A 21,803-nucleotide genomic window follows, 5' to 3' on the forward strand; every position below is an offset into this window, starting at 1 on the left:
ACGTTCCCACGCTTTCGCAACACCGCGGCCGCGTGGCCTTTCTCCTGCAGATGCCTGCCGGCCAGCCTGCGGGAACTGCCCAGACTAGAGCGGTGCCCAGTGGGCGGGGGCCCGGCGCGCGCACACACACGCGCGTGGCCGGCAGCGGGCTGGAGGAGAAGGCACGTCTTGCACTTGTGAACAGACAGGAGGCGTGGCTCAAGAAGCAGGACCCATCCATACACTTTGCTCACAAAATAGGAAAGCCGGGAAGATGCGGGTGCAGACCCGATTTCCCAAGCTGTGGAGCGCTGGCTGGGGGTGCGCCTCTCGCCCTGCGCCCAGGGAGCGGAGCGCAGCGAGACACCACGGAAGAGACGTCGTCTGTCATGAACCGAGGGGTATCAGGGGAGAGCACGAACGCAACCTCTCATTAGCACAAATCCCTACATCAGCACGTCCTGAGTGCAGTAGACGAGCCTCGTCCTGGGAAAACTACGTTCGTGACCACAGTCTCTCCCGTGCCCGGTAACTATGAGCATACACCCCGCAGGCACGGTCAACACCCTGCCCTCCCCTCGCTGTCTTCCAAACCGATCTCCAAAAAGCCACCGATCGCCCACTCCCGCCTGCCCAACACACAGGAGATCCCGCGGCCCGGCTCACAAGACTGAACGCCTTTCAGCAGCGGCGCCCCACCCACCGACCCGCAGCCACTGCGCTGTCTCATCATCTACACACGCCACCTGCTGCCTCTGAGGCTCCGTCCGCAACACCTGCCACGGCTCTCGCTCTCTCTCCTGTTGCCGCACAGTGGACGCAACATTTATCCCAACAGGTCTTCGGAGTGAGCGTCCAAGGGAAAAGGGAAAACGCGCCCAGGGCCTGGGAGAGTGGGCAGGGTTTAAATGCAACAGCCATTGTAGAAACTGTGGGACTTGATTGTGGTGGGTAGCATCGTTTTGATGTAGCGGTGTTGATTTTTACTCCTACCTTCTGCTTACAGCAGCAGTGTAACAATTTTCCATTCTGCGCATACTTCACCTGCTGCCTTTGTTGGGTCAGTTAACTGATGTTAACTCCCTACACCGCTTAATCTGCAAGGGGAACAACCCTCGAGGATCCGACCCAGCGCTCACCTTCCTCTCAGCCCTCGTGGATATCGCCTCCAGGCACCTCTGCCGAGCGCCTAATAAGCATTTCATCCAGGGCATCTACTGATACTAACACCAAGACTCGGCTTGGCCTCTCTCGGTTATTCAGAGCTCAACGTGACCTGCGCCCCGGGTGGCAACGGGCGTGGGTTTGAACCGCACAGGGAGTTGAACCTCTGCAGGGCTGTGTAAACCTGAGCAAGATGCTCGGAAGCCCTCGAAAGCCACTTGTGCGGTGGAGATGAGGGGATGTGGCGATGTGCGGGTGGGGTAGGGCTGCCCTGGAGATAAGCACGACCTAGGTGCCCTGACAATCGGCCACTCTGGTTTTCCTCGGTGCGGGGAGCACCCCAGCACACAATTCAGGGGATGGAAAGCTGCCCAAAAGGTTTCCCTGACCGGGAGTCGAACCCGGGCCGCGGCGGTGAAAGCACCGAATCCTAGCCACTGGACCACCAGGGAGCTGCTGGTAGGTGGCTTTTCTTCTTGCTTCTGACAACAGTGACCTTTTCCCTTTGCTCTGGAAGGCCTTGAGCCTTCCGGAGGGGTCATCCGTCGTTCCAGAAAGCCTTAGCTAAGGCCGTTCCCTCCGTGCTTCCTCTAAAAAAGGAGCCCGAACGCCCGCGGGGCCTGCCGGGTCCGCACGTCCCGAACGAGTTGCCTCATCCCGGCCGCACCTAGCCTTGAGAACTACCCTTGTGACGCGTCTTTGTGAGGTGGCCGCGTGTGGAGAGAAGGTCACCGGGGCCCGGGGAGCCTGCGAGGGGCCCGGTGGCCTGGAGAAGGCAGGAGGGAGTGTGCCGGGGGTGAGAAGGGGCCACGCACCCGAGAGCCGGCAACTCCATTGTCCAAAAGGACTCAGGTGGATGCAGCAACGGAGATGGCTTGGATGGAAAACCCTTGTAAGCCAGGCTCCAAGGCGCTAAATTTGATTCCGGATCTAAAGCCGAGCAATCCCCGGATGGGCTTTGTCGGTTAACCCATCCCGTCGTGTCCCCAGCTCTCCGGAAAGAAAAACTTCAGTCTCCTGAGCCTTCCCTGAGTTGCAAAAAGTCTGACCCAAGAATTAATGATTAGAGGAATGAGAACATGCAGAGACAAAGAACAGCAGTCGGGCAGGAGAACTGGTAAGAATTTTCACAATATATCAGTCATATAGCAGAGTCACGGGACCTGTAGTTCCTCCCTGAAGGACATAGATAACACTGTTTGATGCACATTGCCAAGTTGTTTTTACAGAACCCAGATTCCCAACCAGATGGAAACTGCTGACCACAAGCACGTAGACCCCCAGACCAGTTAGAGACAGAAGATTGATGATGTTGCTTCCTGAAACTTCACCTTGTTACCTCACCATCAACCAGCCAGAGAATTGTGTGGGAGCTGATCACGCACCCTGAGACCCTCTCCCTCACACTGCCTTTAAATACACTGTCCTGAGAGCCATCCAGGATTTTGGGTCTCTTGAGCTTTAGCTGCTCATTCTCATTGCTCAGGCACCCTGCAATAAACGCTGTAGTTTCCTTATCACAACCTGGTGTCCGTTGATTGGCTTTGCTGTGTCATGGGCGAGAGGACCCGAGTCCCGTTTGACCCCCTTACAACCTGCTGCACCTGCAGTTTTCCCGCCTTAGTCCATGCCAACTCCATCCTTCTCTATACCCAGGTCAACGATCTTGGAGTTCTCTCTGATGCCACGGTTTTCCTCAGACTCCACATCCAAGTAGTCAGGAATTCGTGTTTTCTCCTCTCTCAAGTGTGTGGACATTGATCTACACCGAGGTTTCTAAACCTCCGCAGTGTTGATATTTTGGACGGGATCATTTTTGTGGGGGAGGGTTCCGCCTGAGGACCGAAGCATGTTTACTGACACCCCTGGCTTCTGCTGACTGGATGCCAGGGAGAAACTCTCCGTCCCCCTTCCCCCAGTCTTAACAATAAAAAATGTCTCCAGACAAGGCCTAGTGTCACAGAGGGGGCCGGGGATGAGGGTGGGAGCCCAAATCGCCCCCATTTGAGAACCACAGATGTGCACAGTCGCTCCTGTTCCTGGCCTCTGAACTCATGCAGATGACTCTCCTGATGAGGGCACAGGGGTGGATTTCAACTTGGCCCCCTGCTCATCTAGACGTTAGGATTTAAGACTTTCATGCCTGTCGAGATCGTGGGGTTTTCTGCCATGAAGCCTCTTCTTTGGCTCCATCCTCGAAATCAGCTTCTTTTGAGCCTGCCCAGGAGAGGCAGCCGGGAAGAAGTCTGAGTCTGCTCATTGAGGTTCCTCTTGCCCCTTCTGGAACTTCACGCCTCTTTGGGTTCAGCCGGCAGAGAAGCTTTAGGGGCCACTTTATTCCAGCTGCCCCGGGCATCCCCGAGGAGGAGGTGCACGGGGGAAGAATAGGTTTTGACTGTGACGCCTGCCGCCTGGGGCCCGCACCTCCACCACCGCTAGTGCAGCCTTCTGGGTTCCCCGCGGTCCCACCAGCTGGGGGGTCAGTATTGGGCCCGCCTGAGCTCCGGAGACGCCCAAGCCAGCAGGGACACCTAGGGGGAACCAGAGGGCCACTTCAGTCCTGTCCACAAGGGACGCTCAAAAGGGTCCTGACTGAGAGAGAAAGGCAGTGAATCCTCTCTCATTGGGCAGACAGAAGAGACATGAAAGGGAAAGTGAAGAAAAATCTTATGAGGTTTCAGGGTCTGGAGTTACCATGAAGTTGACCGCCTCTGGAACCGCGTCCTCCCCCTGGCTGGCGAAGGCGAGTGGAGTCCCCTTGTCCAGTCCAGTCCAAGTAGACACAGCAGACAACGATGGCCCGGGTACCAGTGAGTAGGCAGTCCCCAATCTTCCCACTTGGGAGTACTTGAACTTCCCTAGCCACGAAATCCGTGCATTTCCAGGGTGCAACTAACTGAGTTCTTTTTCTCAACTGCTTGAGAAAAGGAGGAAAGGATTTGAGGAAAGGATCGATCGATCGCGTGTGAAGCATATATGAAAACCACTGCAGTAAGGAAAGCAACCATTGTTGAGACTGTCTCATTTCTCTCTCACCCACCCCCTTAAAATTAATTGCACTTTCCCAGGTAGAGTCCCCAGGTTGGACCCATTTTACTTTTAATGCACAGTTGGTGGCACCTAAGAGGAGTCTAGCAGGTTCACAGATGAATATTTGAAGTATGGTAGTCACTTTTGTTTAAGCATGCATTCCAAAAAGCCATGAACGTATCAAGCTCACTTGTGCCTTATCTACAACGATGGGAAAGGAGAAGTACATATAAACGAATGGAAAACGTCATAAAATAGCCTTAAGTGTCTGCTCTTTCCAACGAAGTCCTTCCCTGGATATGCTCATCAATGTCTTCTCTTTCTCTAAAATCTGACACCCAGGGCCAGACCCTAAGATCGCTTTTCAGGCTCCAGCCTATTACTTCCCTCTCTGTATCTCTGCTTCTTCCTCATTTTCTTTTATTCACACAAAACAAAACATGATAGAGCTCTCCCTCAGCCTCCAGTTTTCAACATCGCACCCGCACTCAGCGAACAATTTCGCAAATTAGGTACGCTCCATGGGACTCGCTCTGTCTAGAAAGAAGAGGAAATGTTAAGCAGCACAAAGCTTTGTACTTTCCACGGTTAGGAATTACTAAAGGAAACTTTCTCTAAGACCAAAGGCCTGAAAAGTGAGCTAACTTCCCACCTCCCCCTCACCCCCCTCCCGCCCCCACCCCTGCCCCTGCATCCGAAAATCCCGACTGTTTTGAGTCTTGTAGATCTTTCTGGCATGGTTCAGCCGCCCTGCAGGCAACTGGGTGTTTGTTCTCCCCAGAGGGTACAATAGAGGCTCTTTGGCCACAAGGGGGCAGCCAGTACATGGGAGGGAGGGCCTGTGTCCCACAAGAAAATGAGAAGGATGATGTGATGGCATGTGTATCTTGACCTGGGGGATGGTTACCTGAGTTATTACACGTTGCAAAATGTATCGCTCTGTGTGGAATAGAACGGTATGAGGAGACTTGCACCACCTGACCTTAAGAGTTACTATGACCGCCCCCCCCCACAACATAGACCAGCAGTGTGCAAGTGGCATCAGGGTACACAACTAGAAAATGGATGAGTTGAGAGACTTGAAACCGACCCATATCTCAATTAGTGAATGAGTTGTCAAGAAAAGCAGTTCAATGTGGAAAGGAAACAGGTTCCATATTGGGAAGGGGGGGGAGCTGTGTTTCTATCTCACACTACACACAAAAGTCAATCTGAAGTACATCATAGACCAAGACGTAAAAGCTAAAGGTATAAGGCATTTGAGGATACTTCGTGATTTGGTGGCAGGCAAAGATTTACTAACCAGGACCCAAAGAATGTATAAAACAAAGACAAATGATAAATTAGTGTTCATCAACGTTAGCTGTATCTTCTCATCCAAGGAGGCCACTAAAATGGAAAAGCAAGCTAGAGACAGGGAGAAAATATTCACAACACATAGCTGACAACCCTCACTGCCTGTTGTTATAATGTATAATGAGCTCCTCCAACCCAGTAACAAGTTTTTCAAAGATCAAAAAACCCACTTCTTTTCAGATGGCTTTAAAAATATGAACAGATACTTCAAAAGGAACATATGCACGTGGCCAAAAAAGCATACAAGCAGTGCTCAATATTTTTAGCTGTCAGAGAAATGGACATTAAAACCACGTTGAGATACCACTACTCCTCGTAGCGTGGCTAAAATTATAAGGAGAGGAAACACAAACAATCTTGGCAAAGATGTGGAATCACCACAAGTGTCATATTGTTGGTGGTAACATATAATGATACAACTGCTTTGGAAAAGGCTTTGGTGGTTTTTATGAAGTGGAGCATATACTACTCTTTGGTACCAGCTATTCTTCACCGAGAGAAATGAAAACCTACGTCCAAAAAATCTCTTGTGGAAACACTGTTCAAAGCATCTTTATTCACAATAGCCAATACTGGACACAGCTCAAATGCTCATTTTCGAGTGAATAATAAACAGACTGTGCTATGTTACTGCCATGGAATACAACTCAGCAATGAAAGAGGAATGACATCTGCTTTACTCAACAATGGATAGTCAGAGACGTTGTGCAAAGAGGAAGAGGTGTGCAGACAAGAGTGTGTACACTATGATCCCATTTCCATGACATTCTATAAGAGGCAAAGGTAAAGTGGAGTCTGGACAGTGATTGTTAACAAATAAAACAGAGGACAATGGCAATGATTTTAATGATTCTGCGTGACTGACTGAGTAGTCACTAAGTCCAGGCACGTGGGACAACAGTATGATGTGGAGTTCCCTTGTTGGTCCAATCTGGCAGATGAAAATGTCGAGGCACCGTCAAAGTTCAGATATAGCAGAAGTTAAACCACTGGTGATCACCGAAACAGTAATTAGTGAAGGTTTACCCTGCACAAAAAGGTTTACCGTTCAGGAACTGGGAGCACTCCAACGGAATATGGAAGGAGGCTCAGAGGTGGTACACTGTTAGAAAGCAACTTATATCGTGAGGGGGCGGTGGCTGTTTTGTCCTTCGCAGTGATTGGTTATAACATTAGAGTTTTCCTTGTGATAGGGAATTGGTTTAAAGTGGTTACCTCCCATCAATTTTGGCGAACAGTTTTAGGCTTTGTTTATGATTTTCAGAGGCATAAACAAGAAGTGGCCCAAGGTAAATTTCACTTGTTTTGCAAAATAAGCTAAATGAGCTCTTCTTTGTATGACTAAATGGGTTTGTCTGCTCAGGGAGTTTTCAAGTGTGATCTCCACTTGTGTTTGATTTTTAACAGTTCCCCGCTTTTGGTCATGCTCTCAGTCTAACGGTACTCTCGGGTACCAGCATTGATGTAGTCAGGCAGAAGAATCACACATATTCGCTGTCTCCACTAGCTGGGTCGTCAGGGCGGAGGGTGCTGTAGTCACCGTTATCATCATTTCTGCGGTGACTGTTAAGGTCTTCCAGTTGTCCACTCCTGATGGATACCATTTGTCTTGTGAGTGGCTGCCGACAGGCATTTAAAATCCTTGAGAGTATAGAAAGGCACTAGAGAGGTTACTTCGGTAACTCTAAAGGGAACAATAGCCAAGGATTGAAAAAGTCCTCGGAGCAGAGATTCCCAGGAGCCAAGATTAAACCAGCAAAACAGGTCTAGAGAGGGGGAGTTACCTATCTGATAAAATTTTTTATCTGGTCTTTAAGATCCTGCAGCTTTTGAGTAACACAGAAACAACATTTTTCACCAGTTACAGCACAGGAGGCTCCTTGCCTGGCTTCCCTGTTTTGGAGCAGGACCGAAGAGAAACCGCTGCCCTGGGTTTCCTTCTGCTCAGACACGAGGTGAGTGCCCTGTGTGGGGTTTCCTTCCCTTCTCCTGACCTGCCGCCAGGTGGCCTGGGGAAAGCAGTGCTCACGGGTCCCCAGGCCCTGCACGGCCAGTTTCAAGACAAAGTAAAAGGGGAGCCGCCGTGCCACGTGAGACAGAGGAGGGTGCCGTGACTCGGATTCGAACCGAGGTTGCTGCGGCCACAACGCAGAGTACTAACCACTATACGATCACGGCGCGCCACGACCCCCGCGGCGGGAGAAGTTCTTGCTCTTACGATGTTGACGTAAAATCATTCCAATTACTGCGCTGTGCCTGGACAACTGTAGGTATTCATATTTTTCTCTCATCCCCTCCCTCCGTTTTCCACTGCCTTCCTCTCAATTCTGGTACATGATGATCAAACCAAACCAAACCAAAACCCAATTCTCATCTCCCTTAAACCAGCACGTGCCTCTCCACAGGCCTCTTGGGAAGTCAAGTTGTCCTCGTGCCCACCTCGTCGGCTTCTTACCCGCCTCTTCGCGTTTGCCCCTTTGGACCAACCCTCCCCAGCCCCTCCTGGTTCCGGCTCGCGCCCCACCGACCGAGGCCGAGCAGAGGGCGGGCAGCGCCCGCGGAGCGAACGGGGAGCCGCCACGGAGCCAAACCCGGCGTTCAGCTTCCCTCGGGGGCCCCCTCGTCTCAGGCCCGGGGGCGTCTCCGGGGCGCTGGCATCTGCGGCGGGGACGCTCGGCTGCCCTTCTGCCTTCGGAATCGCCCGACGCACAGCTTTTCCACGGAACGAACGCGCTGCGTCGACTCCACGTCTGCGGCTGTCCGAGGCTTTGGAGCCGTCGCCGCTGTCCTGCGAAAGGCGAGTGTCTCCGCCTGGCGCGGAAGCGGTGTTTGATTGCCACGGGGATGAGAGGGGAGCGGCGATCGTGTGTCTCTGTGGCGCAATCGGTTAGCGCGTTCGGCTGTTAACCGAAAGGTTGGTGGTTCGAGCCCACCCAGGGACGCCTTTCTTCCGCCTCTTTTACAAAGTAAAGGCTTCCTGGTTCTTTCTGCTCTGCACACCCTCTCCCGTAAAGGCCGAAAAAGGCTCCTCCAGTACTATCCTCCTGTCCCCCGTGTCCTGTTCACCACACGAGGACATAAGGTGCGATCGGAAGAGGTCGCCTGGAAATCATCGAAAGAGTACAGCTGGCATCCTTACTTTCTGAATTCCTTTTCACGATGGACTTTCTTCCATCCGTTGTTTGCACGTAGTAGTATTTATTTAACCCTTTCCATATACTTTTGAAATTAAGTTGGTTCTACGATTTCACGGTTACAAATAATGCTGCAGTCATCCTTGTACAGGTATCTTTAGCCACTTGTACAAGTTCTTCTTAGAGGGAAGAGTCCTGGAGAAGCAGTTGCTCGATCACATAGTGCTTACATGGTTCGTATATGATTCCAGTTTCGCTCCTTTGCTGGCTTATGAGGTATCACTCTTTCTTATTTTAGCGACTGCTTGAGGCTTTATAACAGACTTCTGTAACTTACCACAGTCTGCCTTCAAGCGATGCCACACCTCTTCGCATTCCTTCCCTGCCGGCCGTTATGCTATTGTCATCATGCATCTTACTTTGCATGTGTCCTAAACCCCACAATCCACCGTTATTACTTTAGAAAAATCGGTCCCATGTTTCTAAAGAGACTTAAATAATAAGAAAAATCTTAGGTATTTTCCCAGGCAGATACCTTTTCTGTTGTCCTTCGCCCCTTTGTGTACCTCCAGAATTCCATCTGGTGTCAGTGGACTCCTTTAACATTCCTTATAGTGTGGGTCAGCGGGTGATGAATTCTTCCAACATTTGTATGTCTGTAGATGTCATTATTCACTTTCATTTTTGAAAGACATTTCTTGGGGAGGAGGCATAGAATTCCACGTTCTTTAAAGATGTTGCTCCACTGTCTTCTCACTGCTTCTGATGAGAAATCTGAAATAATCTTTATTTTTGTTTTGTGTATGTACTGTGTCTTTTCCCTCACTGCTTTGGAGATACTGTTCTATTTCAGTGGAGTAATGCGCAGTTTAATTATGATGTGGCTAAGTGTGGTTTGCTTCCTGTTTCTTGTACTCATACTGTTCATTTGGCTCTTTGGAAATTTTTCTGTCAGTGTTTCTGCAAAAATTGTTCCTTCTCTTTTGGTCTTTTCAGGGACTCCAAATTACTCATATATTGGGCCCTTTAAACATACCTCACCACCCAGTGATGCTATGTTCATTAAAATGCTTTTTGGCTGTAGTTTCATTTTGGATACTGTCAGTCGTTCATGGCTTTACGTTCCCTGATCCTTTTTTTTTTCTTTCTTTTTTTAAAATTCCCCCTGCAATGTCTAACCTACTATTAACTCCATCTGGTGAATTACATAATATGAGATGTTATCATTTCCATGTCTAAAGTTTGATTCTGGCTATTTGTATGTGTTCTACATTTCTACTTAACTCTTGGGACATATGCAACACAGTCATATTAACTGTCTTAAAGTCCTCTCTGCTAATTTTAACATCATGTCAGTTGTGGTTCAGTTTTGATTGATTAGTCTCCTCCTTACACCTCATGTTTTCCTGCCTCGTTGTATGCCTGGCGTTCTTTGATTGGATGCCAGACATTGTCAAAGTTTCCCTTCTTGGGCACTGGCTATTTTGGTATTCCTCTAAATCTTCTTGAGTTTTCTTCTGGGGTACAGTTAAGCAACTTGTAAACAATTGGATCCCTTTGGATCTTGCTTTCATGGTTTTTGGGGTCCGTTTTAGACTTCTTCAGGTGACATGATGGCTGCGTTCACCACCATCCCCTAACGATTCCCACAACTCCTCCTAACCTGTGAAACTTTGACCACTCTGCAGTCTATAAAAATATGTGGCAGCATTATACCAAGTTGGACAGTGTTTCGTTTTTCCTGTCTTAATTAGATATTCTCCAGGCAAAGATTATACATTAATTAACTCAACTTAATATCAGCCAGAGAACTTAAAGAGAACAATAGATCTTAAAATGGCAACTCGAACCGAATCCTAATAGAGAAATGCATGTTAGAATCATATATTGGGTGACGCCTAAAACAGTTTACCCCCAAATTGTAACTGACATAATTAAGTCGCTATGATTTTACAGAATTCTGAGACGTAATCTTTATTTAAAAGATATTCTAGGGCACATGTATTTTACTGGAACACATAATTTTAAATTTTATGAATTTCAATAGCTATTGGAATTAAAGTTTGCTTATTGGCTCAGTAAAACCAGAAGAGGAAATTTAGGCCGTTCAGTGTCATGAGCATTTTGAAGAGAAAATAAATCCAAGACGTGTACACGCTAGAATACTGTGCCAGCAATACTTTCCACATCATTAGAAAATCCGGAAGACAACATAAAGTAGTGTTTAGACAGAAGTTCTTAAACTCCTGTGATGCATACAAAATTGTCTGGTTATCAGGAGAGTCGGCTTTCAGGCAGCAACTGAACTCAGGCCATGTATCTTGGGGATGGAAAATGCAGCTGCGCAGGTCCCTACACCTCACTCCCCTCGCCCCCTTTTCATGTTTTAAATGGGAAGGTAAATTTTAGGAAAAGGCCAGCACAGTCGAGTTTGTTTCCGCCCGGTTTCGAACCGGGGACCTTTCGCGTGTTAGGCGAACGTGATAACCACTACACTACGGAAACAGTGCTAAAGGCCATCAGCTATATCCATGAAAACCATAGGTCCTGCCACCAGTATCGTGGTCACCAACGTTTTAAAGTGAGCAATAAACCGGGAAGCACCAGCGACACCTCAAGCGAGAAGATTGTGACTCCTGAGAGGCCCTCGCTTAACTTCGGGATCCTGCATCCAACGCAGTTTCTCCAGTTCCACAACTAAGCACCCGAGGGCAGGAGTCGCCCCCGCTGACTCTCCAGCTCCTGGAATTTCCACTGGTTCTTTAAAATAGATTCTCTACCGTTGGTGAAAAAGACTGATCCTGTCATCTATTTTCTGAACAGTTAAAACATATCACTTTAAGTTCCTACCTGATAACTTCAATATCTCAATCATCTGTTGAGTCAACTTCCACGTTTCCTTGCTTCTGTTCCTTTATAGTCCTAGAATATTGTGACTGAAGGATGAACCTGTTGTGTGAAAAATCATAGAGTCATGATGTTATCTTTGTGTGAAGATTGTGCACCCTCTCCCCCAGCAGGCAGCAGAGGGGAAGATCGCCTCAATCCAGTCCTTGACTGAGCGGATTTGCAGGGAAGTCTCAGTCCATAGCTAGTTTGCTCACAGTGCCATGCTCTAGATGGCTAGGGCTCCCACCTGAGACCTTGAGGTGTTTCCTTGGGTCCTGCCCCTTGCGGAATTCTGAACTTGCATTTTTATCTCCTTCATACCATGATACTGGTGGAAATTCCACTCTCTTTCAGCCACACTCTGCTTGCCCTCATAGCGTCATACACGCACATGGCTTAATTTGCAAATGTCTTAAGGGGAAATCCTGAAGCAAGCATCCAGCACACTCTTCAAGCCACTCCAGGATATTGGCTCCTTAAGTCTGAATACATGGACAGCTCCACATTTCTTTCTTTCTTCTTCTTCTTTTTCTTCTTCTCATCTCCCTTCTCTTCTTCCTACCCCGTCTTCTCCTCCCTTTCCCCCTCCCCTCCCCTCCTTCTCCCCTCCTTCACCCCTCCCCTCTTCCTCACCCTCCTCCTCCTCATTTTTTTTGCTCACCAGATTTCTGACACTACTTAGAGCGTTGCTGTTTTCCCTGACCCTCAGCAGCTGCCCTGTCCCCAGCTTCCCAGTCGTTTGTGCCTTGCCAAGAACTGGCAAATGCCCTAAGGGGAAAAGGTAGAGAATCAGTTTCGTTCCAATGAGCTTCTCTCTCTCTCTCTCTCTCTCTCCTTCTCTCTCTCTCTGGAGCTGATCCTGTGGGTCCTCGCTGCATAGGTATTTCTCCAATGACCTCAAACAGAATTTCTTTAAGCCAGACTTTATTTGGTTATTTTCAGGGTGAATGCTGCTTTGCTACAAACACTGCACCATAACCGAGAGAGGAAATCTTCTACAACTTCCAGATAAAGTATATTTCCCTCCTTTGATTTCTTACAAACAAAACAAAGAAAAGCAACCAAAAAGACTGGGTCACTGGTACATACTTGGACTTTTCTTATAATACTTAACTGACTGTATATTGAAAGTTCTTGCTGGAAGCATGTGCAAAATATTGTCTACCGTGAGCTAAACAGTCATCATGCCTGTCCAAGGTCCAAGAAACTGATGAAGTTGGATCCAGTCCCCCATCGCAGTTAGATCACCACTTAGATCAACATCAAAACCAACCACTTTTCCAGTTGGTGATCACTAATATGGGGCAGAAGAGATCAGTTAAACCATTAAACACTCATTTATCTGGGGAATGTTGAAAGTCAGCAGTGGTACAGTTAGAAGTGAAAATAATACCAGATTTCTCGGAGCTTCACTGTGTGACCAGCACTGTTCCTCGGGGCTTTACTGTGCAAGAACTTATTAAGTCTACATAACAACCCTAAAAGATAGTGTAGGATATTACCACCTCCTTGTGGCAGAGGAGAACACTGAAAAGCTGAGCTACCCTTTTAAGGGTCCCACCCCCGTGACAGTGAGAGCCAGCACTCAGACCCAGGCAGTCTGCCTCCAGCGCCCTTTCCCTTGGCCACCACGCTCAGGGGTAACTGAGAAAACTTCACTAAGATTTGCATCCTCTCCTTCTTGTTCAACCTCCAAGATTTCAAAGAGAAAAAGAAGATTGAAAGGAAGGCCTACAAAACACTCAGAACCAATTAATGCAATGAAGAAGAGAGAGACTAAACAGAACCATTTAGTCTTCCCAAGAAACAGACTCTATGGCTCTGGGGAGGATGCAGTCACATCTCTAACCAGATGTCTTTATGGGCCTTGATTTTCCTGATCTGAACTAGGGAGTTCCCAGAAAAAGGTGATAGTGCCTTCTGTGTTCAAGTTGTAGAGGGAACAGCTAAGCATTCCTGCCTTCTTGACTTCAGGCGAGAGGAAGCGCTCCTCGAGGGAAAAGAGGTAGGGAGGACATCCCATAGAAATCAGACAAAAGCATGCTTTTCTAAGTTCATTAATGAACAGATCACTTTCATATTTAGCCATATCCATGTATCTTTATCATTGATTACCTGATTTTTTTCATGCTTTGATTCACCTTTTTGCTTGGAAAATTTATTTTTAAAATTAATTACCTCTCACTACCACAACTGAAATACCACTATGAATTTCCACAAGCAGGATGTAATTCTAAAATTAAATAAAAAGAAAACAGGTGTTATTATGGCTAATAGCAGAGTTAATAAGCAGAGCTCATGAGTGTGCACAAACATCCCCTGGAGGTCTGGGCAGGGGCGGCCTTTAGAGCAATCTAGAGCAGCACTGGGGCTGGAGAGACCAATGTGAGAAAACCCTGGTTGTGCCTGGTTTACCACTGCCCTATAGTAGCCCTTAGGGTATGGAATGCTTCTTCTTTTCCAGCCAAGGGAACACTAAAGTCGTCCTCTCAATCAAAGCTCAGAGACCACATCGAGGTCAGTATAGACCCAGGAGCTACTGGTACGAGGGATGAACGAAATGGACTAGAATGAATCGAATGTTGAGTGAGAAGTCAGGACCTTGAAATTTAAAAATCTTATGTGTACTGACTCGCTAGATGAATGACCTTGATCTGCATTATCTAATACAGTTGCCACTAGACACACGTGGCAACTGAGTGCTTGAAATGCCGCTAGTGTGGAGATGTTGAATATTTCTTCTTTTACCTCATAATATGTAATTAATTTAAATTTAAATACTCTCATGTGGCTATTGGCTACACTATAGGACAGCACAGGTTAGAGAATAACCATTATACCATAAAATCATCTGCTTTATTTCCCTGTAGCGATAAACAGATTTCATAAGATCTCACATCTAATAACAATTCTGAATGCCTTTCTCCATCTGCTTAGATACAGTTGAATGTCAATTCAGCCGCGGGTATTCCGGGGTGGGGCCGGCTGTGCAGCTGCCTTTGCTTCCTCATCAGATAACAACACCTTCACCAAGAGAATAAGAGCCTCAGCCAGTCCTGCTCTCTCACAGAGGGGTCTCAGCTGCTTGGCTAGTCCCACAGCTCTACCCAGGTGGTAGAGCTTCCCTCCTTTCCTTCCACGTTTGATTACTATCGCTGCAGTACTGTGCAGGCGCCTATGTCGTATACTGCAGGGATTTCCCTGTTTTGGAAGGCTGCTGGGACGAGAGTAAGGCAGTCATGTCAGCAATTGCGGGACAGTGGTCAAATTTTTCTCCCATCCCCAGGACACTGCTTTTGATTCCCCAAAATGGAGATTTACTGAATTTTGCAAAGCTAACTTCTCTATTTCACAGACAAGACTGAAGAAGTACTATTATTCCTGAGTAGTAGTCCATTGCAGAGATATTTTCCAATTTCTTTATCATTCTCCTGATATTGGACATTTGGGTTGTTTCCAGTTTGGGCTGTTATGAATAAGCTTCTATGAACATTCTTTTTATACATGTCTTTGTGGGCACATTCCCCACCCGGTCCCCCAGCCCCACTTCCATTTCTCTTGGTTGAATTCTTAAATAAGTAGTTGATGGAACCTAAGAGGCAGGGTGGAGATTTAATTTTATAAGAAAGTGCCTAAATGTTTCCCAAAGTGGTTGTACTACTTTATAGTTACACCAACAATGTATGAGAGCTCTGATTGTTGACACATATTCTCTGCTTGACCAAATACTACGTCAGGCTCCTCTGAACTCTCTTCTCAACTAGGTCTTGATTCTCAGACTTCAGAGTTTGTGTTTGCATTGTCCAATTTTAGCAAGAATCCTGCTAAGTCATTTTAAACAGAACCCCCCCCCCCCATGATAGTCTCCTCCTCCTCCTCCACCACCATACCCCAGCTGATGCTTGATCACTTTGGCCGGCATTCAGCAAGAATCCCTTAGGTTGGTTTAGCCATAATCTCCCCTTACTCCTGGTGTTTCCTCTTAGTAATGTTCCATTCACTAACCCTCACCGTGCTTCTTGGCACTTTGTTGTATTCAGCGCTGAGCCTGATCTCTCTCTCTGTGTTACCAGAAAACCGCATTGCAGTAGTCCCCCTCCGACATATAACGCATATTTCAATGAGTTCCACAAACAATGCGTTGAAAGTAAAATGGGACCGATCTGGGGGTCACACCTACCCGGCTGCCCCTGAGTGTGTGACATTCTCAACAGTATGTGGTTGTTTTGTCTAGTTTCCCCCACACCTAAAAATCCTCACTTTAAAACCTCCCAGCAATCGTTTTCTTTGCTAAAACTTTTAAAGTGGTCTTACGCTAAGTAAGTGCATTAAAAAGAATGCTATCTGTTGCATCCTTGGAATCCATCAAAAGACAAGGGAGAGAGGTTCAACTGCTCCCAGTTCAAGTGCTGCCCATCTGGGGAGGCAGAGGGGCTGCTTACTCGCTGGCCGCCTGCCCAAGGTTGCCGGCTTTGGCGCCACCTGCTCACGGGAACTCGACTCACCTTCACCAGCGCCGGGAGGACCGGGTCCCTGCCGACGCCGACCTCATCTTCAGGGTGCGTTTAGCTGAGGAAGTCGCATAGGATTTCTTCTTTTCCCTTAATCTGTTTCCACCTCTCCTTCTGTCTCTTCAAAACCGTTTTTGGATCCTGAGTGGACAGGACTTAAAGGAGAGGCTGCCCTTCTACTACCTGTGTCTTCCTGCCCCGACGTTACTGCCCGCGAGGGAGAACGAGAGGAGCCGGGAGGGCAGCGGGTGCCCGAGAACCACAAAGTCGCCGCGTGCGCCCGCGCGCACCGCGCCCCTGCGTCTCGCGGGCCGCGGGCCAATTGAACCCACGCCGCCCGAAGCTTCTCCGCGGGCGCCACGCGAGGTGTGGGGCTCCCGACCCGGCGAGAGGGGCCCCGCTGAGGCGGCCCGGCCCTGCCCCCGGCCCTCGAGGACAGGCCCGGAAGAGGCCGATTTGGACCGGCGGAGCCAAGAAAAGTCTCAAGCGCGGCCCGGCCCCACGCTCCCGAGGTTAAAGGTCTCAAACCCCGAAGCCTTGGCGGACCGAGCGTCGCGAGTTGAATCGATTTCCACGCCTTTATCAGGAGAGTCGAGGGCCAAAATCAGACCAAGAATAAGATTGTGTGGATCAAAGTGCGCAATTAATCAAAGAAAAAATACGATTTTCTGACAAGTTGGAAGTGTGGTGTGAGAGCAAGACCGGCGTAAAAGAGAAGTGTGTTTGGTCTGAGCACACGGATCATCAACTAAGGCGGGAAAGCTGCAATTGCCGCAGGTTTTAGGGGAAAGACCCGGAATTTCGTTCAGAGCCCTGGGGCCTTCCTTGAAAGCCTTTTCCACCCAGGCCGTCCCGTTCCCGCATCCATCGTCCTTTATGATATTGGAGATCCTGGGTCTCACTCTGGGAGCCTCCCGTCCCCCGCCTCCTTTTTTGGAAGACAAAATTCCAAAGGTTTGCACCACTCGAATGTTTGCTTTTCAACTATCAGTCAAGGTCCTGAAGGCATCTGGACCACACTCATCAGAGGAGTAACTGACCAACAGCAGTCCTCTGATGTGCCTGAACTTCTGACTAATGAATTCATTCAACTCAGTTCTCTGGCAGCTGGGATGGAGGCCCCTAAAGATCCCTCTAGGGAAACTCGCTAGAGGAACGTTATGGAACTTAGGCTTGGGGAATTCTTAGTAGTCAAGTGTCAGAGGTGTCATTGGAGCACCTGACCTTTGTACAGGCACAGTTTTGGATTCCAGACCCCAGGTGGGAATTTGTAGCCTTGAGGAGGAACTGGATACTAGTTGCAGTTCTGGTCCAGTTGGTTCTTTCCACAGCACGGTCCCAAACCACGAGGGCTCTCAGTGTAGTTGGGAGCTGTGCTGTCCCCAAGTCCAGATATGGTGGTTGCAGAACGTGAGCTATTGGGAGTGTTATGAGCTTGCACCCAACCTTGAATTTACAACATCAGTAGTTCAATGGCAGTATCTGCGGTTTCATGTGCAGTACCCAGTTTTGACTCCCGGCCAAGGTATGTGTTTGCCATTCACTCTGCCACAGTTTATTTTCTGCCTCTGCAGAGCATGTGTGGGAATCTTTACTGTGCATGCAAGATTAGAAGAGTCACCCTTTTTACTACCTCTGCTGGACTGTTTATTGCACAGGTAAGTCTGTTCCATGCAGAGATCTAGCAGCCAGGAGCAATGATGCTGTCAACTGAAGAAACTGTGGAGAACCCAGCCTTGATTTTGGAATAAAAGATATTCAAGAGTTTGTCTAAACAGTAGCTTGGCAGCCTTGGGTGCCAGGTTGTGATCCTGGAGGGATTAGTGCTTGGCCTGAGGTGTAACAATCGCTCCTCCAGGTTGTATATTCCATGGTGGGAAGTCGGTTGTGGGGTGTTTCTGTAGTGTGGAACATTTGGAAATAATCTCCTTGGCATATTCACCTACACCACTGGCTGATCTAGACAAAGCATCCTCAGGTCACTGTTTAACCCTAATTTGCAAGCTGGCCCTTGGGCTGGTCACTGGTAGCTTCTCAATGTGCTGTAGGGATGAAGGAAGTGAACCTCCAGGAAGGAGAGTAGCCCTGGGGTGGGACATATCCATCCAAAAGTGGCTGAGATGATAGAGGCCATGGCCTCAGGGGTGCACGGAAGGGCAGGGCTTGAATGTACTAATGTATTTATTGCTGACAGGAAGCTTGAGGAGGGTACTGGGGCTTTCCAGGTAAGTGGTGTTCAGAGTCTAGATGTATCAGGAGCCTGTGTCTTCCAATCACACCAGGAGCCTGGGCTCAGCACTCCGCCCTCAACAGTGTCATTGGCTCCAGAGAGCCATACACATGTGAGAGAAGAGAAGAGGCTGAACAAAGCCCTGGCAGTTGTGTCCCCCAGTTTAGACAGATACAGTAACCTGCAAGAAGACAAGGGTGGTCAGAGGCAGTGGGAATCCATCTGAATCTGTACAGCACACACAATAAATGCATTTTTAAAGTTACCAGTGAATGTATGTAGGTAGCAGTAATTATGAAGCTGTAGGACTGAGGAATTTGTTTCTTTGCCTGTGGCTCCCCCAACCTTCAAAGCCAGCAAAGCCTCACTGAATCCCTCACAAGCTTGGACTCTCTCCAACTCCCTAGTTCTGACCTCTTGACCCAGATTTTAAAGGGTTCCTGTGATTAGATCAGTCCACCTGGATAATCTCCCCATTTTAAGGTCAACTGTTTTACCTCTGCAAAGTACCTTTTGCCATGTAATGTAACATAATTATGCAAATAGTAGCCATAAAGAAGCTGGAGTGGTTATACTAACACCAGACAAAATAGGCAGGAGACTTTACAACAATAAAATGTTACCAGAGATAAAGAGTGATATTTTTAACAATAAAAGGGTTAATCCATCAGGATGATGTAATAGTTTTAAACACAGTGCGTCTAACAGAGTCCCAAAATACATGAAGGAAATACTGACAGAATCAAAGGGAGAAACAGACAATTCAACAATATTTGTTGGAGACTTCAATACCACACTTTCGGCAGTGGATGGATCAACCAGGCAGAAGAGCCCAAGGAGACAGAAGATTTAAACAATGTGACCTAACAGACACCTATAGACACTCCACCCAACAAGAGCAGAATAGAATTTCCCACAAGTGCACTGAGAACATTCTCCAGGAGACTATTCACTAAGACATAAAATAAGCTAGAATACATTTAAAGGGATTGAAGTCATAGACAATTTGGGACATCTCACACACCAATACTACAGTCTAGAAGCAGGGTGGCAAGCGGGTTGGGTAGTCTGTCCTCCTTCCTTCACTTTGTCATGAATGTTCAGTAGCACTTATGGAGGTGGCCGTGGTCCCACATGTTATGTGTAGGCCATCAGCCTGGAAAAGCTAGGCAGCTGAAGAGAAGAGATAGATATTTCAGGGAAGTTGCCCTAGTCTCAGGCTCACAAAACCAGGGACGAATTGATACATAGGAAGTAAGCAGAGGTCAGGGGATCACTTTCTGTCCTGCCTGTCTGTGCCTCTCTTTAAAACCTCAGCTTCTATGTCACTAGATCCCACTGCGCAGGAGTGCTGTGGGTCACCACCAACAACCATAGACCCATGAGCATGATGTTTACTGTGCTCTGGCTGAGAATACAACCACAGGTCAACAGCTTTGGGTCAACACAAACTATCAGTCAGAGTTCTATGAAAACTGCTCTGGGCATAAGTGCCGCAGACCGGCTGCAGAAAGCTAGAAGTTCCTGGCGGTGAGGGGTAAGGAACTGAAAAGCACCAGTATGGGGTCAGAAGGGCCAAGACAACTGATGGTTGCAAGGCGAGTTTATTCAAAGAGCATGAATGTATATATAGGTTTAGTACGGAACGAATATTAGACAATAAATCAGTAAACCTTGTATTTCCACATAATTCTGTCGCCACTATCTATGCGCCACTATCTATGCGTCAGCATGCCTTATGGGCCATTCTTTGGAGATACAGACTTCCTCCTCAGGGCAGCACGTCCTTCTTCTGGGGAACAACCAGGGGCTCTTAGATCCAGAGCAGGCACCTGGAACGAAACTGGCCGCAAGCCATTTTCCTTTTTTACGCTCAATACCGCAGCGTCAGGAGTGCATACCAAGAAAGAGACAAGCAGTTCTCCGGAAAGCAGAAAGCTGAATAAGCTTACAGCTTGGGGGCCACCACACATAAGGAACAGCATTCGTTTCCAAGTCATCCCAAATTAGGTGGCCACTGCACGTATTGAAAGAAACATATAAAAAGTACTTCAGTGACTTTGACAAGTTGGAAAGAAACCCTGTGGTGCTAGGATGACATTTACAAGTGACAAGCACGACATCTTATATATAGATTAAAACACAAAGCAACCTACAGGAGAAGAGGAGGGCAGGACTGGAGGCAGGGAGGTCAAACCTGATTTCAAATTTAATGAGAAGCCTACGTGCTTCCCCAGTGAGTGAAAAGAAGCCACCATAACATTGGTCTCCAGCAAGAAGTTAAATAAGACACAATCTGGCTGGTAATCCTTATAAATTAATTATGCACACACGGAGTACAGTATTGTACTCAGGATTTTTTCCCCACAATATTAAAATGGTGTGGAAAAATCTAGAGAATCAAAGAACACCAAGACTATCTAAAAGTTTTCAATTTTTCTTTTTCTTTTTTTGAAATTTTAAAATTTGTTTAAGGGTTGACATGTAGTATTCATTTATAATTTAAATTTTTTTCATATTTGTTTTATCCCTTTTCTTTTTTTAAAGTTTATTTTTCTCTCCTTTTTTCTTTGATTAAATTTTCCAGAAAGTTGCCAATTTTACTGTATTTCATTATTTTTTTCTCAAAAGAACCAGATTTTAAATTTTATTACATTTTTCATTCTACTGCTTTTCTCTTTACTGACTCCTTACTTCTTTCTATAAGAGCTTTGAGGTATAATTTACGTATACCAAAAATTCACCATTTTAAAGTTTGTAGTTAAGTGATTTTTAGTATATTCACAAAATTTTGCAACCATTCGATTCATCATTTAAAAATTTTTTGCTTTATTATTTTCTCTTTTCTGCTTTCTTTGAAGTTGCACATTTTTGTTCCTTTTCTTGCTGTTTAGGCGAATACTTCATTTTTATTGCTTTAAAAATAATAAAATAATTTTGACTGTGTATTTACCCCCTTAATATAACTAAAAGTTTTCAATTTTTCTGTAAGAAAAGTGTCTTCATGACAGTCCTTAAGACAATGAAAGAATTTGGGGAAATCTCGATTCCTTGGTGTTTTCTATGCTTGCAAGAATAAACAGTACAAAATAGCATTAAATTTTAGAAAGAGACAGGTCTGTGGTTTCAGTACAAGATATTGAGAGTAGCTTCTGAGGGGGTGTCCCCATCAGTGGTGACCTTCAGAGCAGACCCGGTGGTCTTGAGTATCAGTGTGGCCTAGGCAACTAGAAGACAGGGGCTCCCAAGATTCCATGACAGCCCCACCTTCCATTTCTGTTACTGAGGCTCCACATGGTTACCTGGCACACTGGGTCCTCCCTCGGGCACTCTTGTCAGAGCCTGACCTCTGAGCTTTGGCATCTTGTGCCTTATTTTTGTGGTTAAGGATTCTCAGTTGTGGAATGCTGACAAAGTCTGGCCTGAACTAAGTAATGAATTACATCTGCATTCTTTACACCTGTTTAAATACATTTTTTCACTTAATGAAACCTTACTGAGGTATAATTT

General features: G+C 47.1%; 3 non-coding genes across 3 annotated transcripts; 1 reads left to right on the top strand and 2 right to left on the bottom strand.

The window, feature by feature from the left end:
* Nucleotides 1-7,635: 7,635 nt before the first annotated feature.
* On the bottom strand, nt 7,636-7,707 carry TRNAH-GUG (transfer RNA histidin (anticodon GUG)). Its single transcript has one exon. It is a non-coding gene; the product is annotated as a tRNA-His (tRNA).
* A 690-nt stretch (nt 7,708-8,397) lies between these two features.
* TRNAN-GUU (transfer RNA asparagine (anticodon GUU)) lies at nt 8,398-8,471 on the top strand. The gene has a single exon. It is a non-coding gene; the product is annotated as a tRNA-Asn (tRNA).
* A 2,624-nt stretch (nt 8,472-11,095) lies between these two features.
* TRNAV-AAC (transfer RNA valine (anticodon AAC)) lies at nt 11,096-11,168 on the bottom strand. Its single transcript has one exon. It is a non-coding gene; the product is annotated as a tRNA-Val (tRNA).
* Nucleotides 11,169-21,803: the final 10,635 nt, after the last annotated feature.

This window comes from Balaenoptera ricei, chromosome 1 (assembly GCF_028023285.1).
Source record: "Balaenoptera ricei isolate mBalRic1 chromosome 1, mBalRic1.hap2, whole genome shotgun sequence".
NCBI classification, from domain to species: domain Eukaryota; kingdom Metazoa; phylum Chordata; class Mammalia; order Artiodactyla; family Balaenopteridae; genus Balaenoptera; species Balaenoptera ricei.